Source organism: Pteropus vampyrus, unplaced genomic scaffold (genome assembly GCF_000151845.1).
Source record: "Pteropus vampyrus isolate Shadow unplaced genomic scaffold, Pvam_2.0 Scaffold512, whole genome shotgun sequence".
Classification (NCBI taxonomy): Eukaryota; Metazoa; Chordata; class Mammalia; order Chiroptera; family Pteropodidae; genus Pteropus; species Pteropus vampyrus.
The window spans coordinates 23,004-28,964 of record NW_011889293.1 but is presented as its reverse complement, the minus strand read 5'-3'; positions in this window follow the sequence as shown (position 1 = coordinate 28,964).

The window sequence follows — 5,961 nt, the reverse complement described above, 5'->3', positions numbered from 1 at the left end:
CTTTCCGCGGGGCTTTCTGAACTCTCGAGCCTCATGCCGCTCTTCCCATCCACCAGATTGCTCCTTGATCAGTATTTTACCTTAGAAACCTCACGTCCAAACATCTGGCCCGAGGCAGACTCTTGGTGACAGGGTCCCATCTTTACGACTGTGCTTGTGAAGAAGAAACATACGTACATTAGACGTTCAGGGACGTCGAGTTTGGTTGAAGAAAGTTTACACCTTCTTTTGAAATTCTGTTTGTATCATGTCGGGGCATGTTTTCTGGCTCCCGATAGGCTACTGATGAGTCAGTGCCTGTAAGGTTTACAGATTAAAAACTTTCTGTTGGGCTGTCAGTGAGCTGTTTTTCCTCATTTTCCAATTATTGAGCGGGGAAATCCGATGTAAGGAAATCTGGACACAGTTGCATTATGAAGACCTGCATTAGAAACTTACTTTGTAGTTGTGGATTGACCTTACCTACTCCGAGTAATCTTCTTTATATTTGGATTCTGTTAGTTCTACTTTGTATCGATGGATTATACTGCCTTGTAGCTTTACCAGATCTAATTTACAAAAAACAAGCAGCGGGCCACCTGGGAGTCTGCCCGGGCAAGGGATAATGGAGCACATCCTGGGTGACCAGTGCATTGGCGTCTATGTACACCGGGGACCGTGGGTGCAAGTCTCGTCAGTCACCAGCACGGGGCGCGTGGCACCGGGAGCCACTGACTTTCTACTGATGCTAACGGCTTGAAGGCTGCACTTAAGAACGCTTCCACAAAACTCATTTGTACCTTCTCCCGAAGAAACCAAAATGGAGTCTGCTTGTGGGGGGAGCTGGGATGTAAAGTTTTCTAACAGAAAAGGAAATGGGATGTGTCGCTGTTTCACGTGAAAGGGAGCATGGGAGAGACTCGCAGTCTGTGAACTATAAGTGTCAATTGAGGCACTTGCTACAATAGGGGACTGTCAAGGGCATTCCGCCTTTAAAGGTATCAGATAATGAAAGTGCACAAAACATTTAATTCCCTTCTGTTATTCCCTGGAGTGTTACGTAACAAATTCCTGGTCAGAGAGGGACACTTCTCTTTTCCCCCTCGATCTGTAAGGGATTCTTCCAACGCCATGCCAGCGGACCGGCTAGCTGTGCGCGTACAGAACTGCACTGCCTGAAACCAGAAGTCATCGTTACGGCTACGATGCCTTTGTGAGCGAACCTCTCACCAGCTCATCTCGTGTCTGCCTCCTCTTCAAAAACATCGTTAGACATAGAACTTAGTGGTACAGATGATGCTTTCTTTGATCATACAAAGGGGCTTTGTACACGAATGACGAATCTTCGTTTTAATTTGTTTTGGCGAAGTGTTTTCTGCACCGTCATTCCATTTCATAACTTTTTTTTTTCTTTTTACAATTACCCTCTCATATCTTATGAGGCTGAAAGGGTGTGGGCTCACTATTTTGAAGGAAAGCACGCTGACTGACTTCTAGATGAATAAAAACATAAAAGACATTTTTCAAGTTCCAAGCATACTGTGCTCACTTGTTCTTAGTAAATATATGCAAACGCGTAGCATCTAGAAAGACGCTAAGCTTCACGCTCGCCTTATACGAAGGGATCTTCCCCACTGCCGCATCCTATCTGCATGGACAGTGACGACTGCTTTTCAGATCTCGACACAAGAGCAGCACACACAGCTTGACGTAAACTCAACTGCAGTCGTGACTACGGAGGGGAGTTTGGGGCAGATCACGTGGCAAAACTGAAACTGGGCAAAGCGTGAGAAGGGCTACCTGACGGACATGGCGAGGCCGCCCTGTGGAACCAGAGGATCGGGCTCCACGTCGCCAAGCCAGAGGGGACCTCCGAGCTCTAGGGCCGGCCCTGCGGCACGAGCCCCACTTCCCAAGGGAAGGGTCTCAGAACTAAGGATGAAGGCCCGAGTCCTACAGAGGACGGGGTGGACTGGGAATGGCGTCAGGTCGGAATTTTACCGAGGTCACTTCTAAGGGAGAACATCAGGTTTTCTACGGTAGCTTGGGGGCGGGGGCGGGGCTTAACCACGTAGTCCCTTGATTCAGAGTGACTCAGCAGGCACAAGGTTTTGGAATCAACCATCATGCAAACAATTAACGCAGTAGCAAATCAATTCCACGTTGACTAAACATTTGGTTGATGCCTACTATGCACAAGCCAAAGAAAATAATGATTTGGGAGACGTCTCTCTGCACAAAGTGTTGTTGGTTTGGGGGCGGGTCTCCTGAACCACCTTGGGGCAAGCCGGGCCTCTCTGCACGCATCCCAGAACTCCGTTCAGGAAAAGCTTTTCCTGTAAATGCCAACGACCCGACTGACGACACCTGGACTCTTCCTCTTCACCAAAGGAGCGCCCGCCAGGATGAGAGTCCCGCGGAGAGGCGTTCTGTGGCGTGTGAGGTTGCGGGCGGCGGGGGGTCTTGGTTGGGAGATGCACTCGACAGTCCAGGAGGGAGGCGGAGGTGGGCGAGGAGAGCCCCATGTGCCGTTCACAGCGGGGTCCCCGGGGCCGGGAGCGTTGACCGGATGTGAGTGGTGAGGGCGGAGGAATGACATCCGAGCTAGCTCTGAGGTCCTAGCAGAGACGGCTGCGTGATCGATTTGTTAATAAATATCAGGCACGCGACGGCGAATTCGATCGGGGCCACGCTGGACTGAGGCTGCCCAGAATAAGTCTGGTATTCAGGAGAGAACGGGCTTCTAGGAACATAGACGTGGGAACCACTGACCTGGAGCGAACAGGGTGAAATCGCCCAGGGGGGTGCGGCGCAAGCTGGGGGGCATCAGTAGGCGCAGAGGGGGCGAGGGGGCGAGGCAGACGATGGGAGGGAGGAGAGGAGGGAAGGGGGAGCCCGGGCGGGCTCGTCAAGATCTCAGGTTGCGAACGCCTGGTATCCACCCCCAAGACGGAGGACTGAGGCCGATCGGACGCTTCCGGGTGGCACCCGGAGCAGGACAGGAGGGCACCTCTGGGCAGGGACAGGGATCTGCTGAATGGAACGGATTCTGTCGCACTAGGCTGGAAGCAGGGGCTGTGTCTGGGGCCCACGTGCCGGGTGCTGAGCAGTCGCCCCGCAGCAGCGGCTTCCTCCGCTGGGCCAGGAGACGCAGGGTGCCCGGGCGAGCGCCACTGGAAATGCACCGACGGGCCCAAGAGCCCAAATTCCTAGTGAGAGCCGAGGCGGGGACTTGAGCGGGGCGCTGTCCACCGCGCGAGCTCCGTCAGGGAGCCCCGCAGAAGCTCGCGAGGGACCTCAGGGCGGAGGGGCCTGCTGCCGCCCTCCCACGGCAGCTCTAGGGGCCTGTGTGGCCTGTGCCGACGGGCTGTGGGGCATGTGGGGACACGGAGGGCAGGGAGGCTCTGTCGGCCCAGAGGGCGGGAATCAACCCCTGGGGCTCCCTTCCGAGCAGAAGTGGGGAGACAAGAAAGCTTGCCAGAGAAGGGGATACATGACACAAGCTGCAGGCCCATCTTGAAGGTTCTAGAAGGTCGCAGGTCACGCGTGCTCAGCGGGCCAGGGTCTGCAGGCCGAGGTGAGAGCTGGGCTGCTGTCAACGGAATGGCCCCGTCACCTTTGAGGAGCCTCGTGTCTGGTTTGGGCCGAGAGAGACAGGCGGGGGTGGCCCTCTGCCCCGCCGGGCCTGGGAGCTGCGCGTGATCTTCTGGGCCTTAGGATGGATGGGGGCGGAGTAAGTGGTGAGGAGGGCCAACCCAGGAAGCAGCTCTAAATCTAACGTCTAAATCTAATCGCGACAAAATTATCCCCCGCACTGACTGACGAGTGTCCTGGCTGGACCCGGTAAGGCAGTCTGGATGCTCAGAATCGGGAAACTAAACTGAGATACATAAAAACAAAGAACAGTTCATTTTTCTCTCCTGCTTTATGGCCATGAAGTTCATTTTCACTACGGCTGCAACTAAGCTAAAGGGCTCGCTTGGCATTTTATGTGATAGGTTAGGTGGGATTAAGCTGACGCTCCTATCAGGTCCTGATGGAAAGATGACGAATCCACGACTGGCCCATAATTTGTTTCTTTTTCTTTTTTTTTCCTTAAGGAATTCTTTGATCATCTAGTCAAACATTGGATAATATCTTTGCAACGAAATATATTGATTATTAAAGCAATCATCAATAATGATATTTCACCTCATTTGGCCCTGTTCATTGGAAAAATCCAGATTGCCTGTGACCACCCTGCACTATCCTAGGACTTCGCTCAGGCCGAACTTAAGATCCACAGCTCTGCCCGGCCTGGACAGACGGACCCCGACACGGCTTCACTCAGGCCGAACTTAAGATCCACGGCCCCGCCCGGCCCGTGGGGACAGACAGACCCCGACACGGCTTCTGCCTTGGTCTCACTTCCTGTCACAATCCGGGCTTATTCTGGCCAGTTGCTCCCACTCACTTTTTTCAGTAAGATGACCTGCGACCCCACCTCTCCTTTTCGTCCCCTCCTGTGCCACACGGGGTGGGGGGGGCTGCCTGACGGGAAGCGGGGCCCCTTCCCACGTCCTCAGCTGCGAGGGGCCGCGTGTGCGTCTGTCTTACAGACCACGCGTGCTCAGGTAACGACCTTTTTGGCGTCTCGCTGCGTGGCCTTCTCAGCCTTTCGGGTGTCAGGCCAGAAGAACAGCCACATCTTCAGTCATCCGGGCTCATCTGCACTGTTTGTTCCTTCTCCCTGAGCCCACCGCGTCTCAGAGTGGCCGAATCACTGCCCTCTCTCTCTCCCACACACTGGGGCGCTTGTCTGGGAGCCTTCGGCACTGTCTTTTTCGAGAATGGTCAGCTTTCTCTCTCTCTCTGTGCCCCCAGGCGCCTGCGCATAGATGTCTTTATATTAATGCCCTAAGTCAGGCCAGCCTGCATTTCCTTAGCTCGCTGACCTCTCTTGTCCAGTGCTGGAGGACGGCAAGATATGTGAGACTCTGAGTTAACTAGCTGTGGTCTGGTGGATATTTTAAGGAATTCATCATTTCCCTCCCGACCCAAGACTTGTTTAGGAGCATCTGTGCCACTTAGAACAGTTAGAAGCATTAAACCCAGTGCGAACGGTGGGGGGTAACACCTTTGTGCATGTGCACGTGTGTGCACACATGCACGCACATGCGTGTACATATGTGAACGCGTGTGCATGTGCGCACGTGCATACACTGTGTATGCATGCATGTGCAGAGGTGTACAGACACGTGTGCATATGCACGTGTGTATGCACTGTGTGCACAGACATGTGTGCCTGTGTGCCTTGCGTGTGTATGGGTGTGTGCCTGTGTGTGTGTGTGTGTGTGTGTGTGTGCGTGTGTGTGTGTGTGTGTGTGAGTGCGTGTGTGTGCGCGTGTGTGCAGGCATGCACACTTCTTTTTCCTATTCAGCTGTTCGAGCTCCGTGATTATTAATGAAATATGATGCACAGACTGCTTGTTGTGTTATCCAGGCACTCCTCTTTCGTAAAAGTTTTATTACAGTTTGACACTTGAAATTTCACCATAATATGTCACGGCCACCGATAATGTACTGGGGACAGTGTTACGGGGCTGGCACTGAGTCATATATGGAGACTCGGCATAACCTGTAGCATTAAAGAAACGATTACATATGGGACTTACTAGACACTTAAACAGACCGAAACTGAATACGAAACGCTACTTTAAAATTCCCAATTACTCTATGTTCTATTATCTATGAATCCTGCATATTAGCACCAGGGCAAATTTCTTAAGAAACCGAGCACAAGGAGCTAAATTTGCCCATTGATTTTTGTCTTTTGTCTGCAGTTTAAGGCTAATTTAAAAGGATGGTGAGGAGATTCTATTTTCAACTGGCTGAAGTTCAATACGAATATAATAAAACACTGTTATAGCAAACTCTTTCACAGCGAAATTTTGGCAAAGCTAAATCCACTTCTTTTCAGCATGTCCCGGCACAGCCAGACTG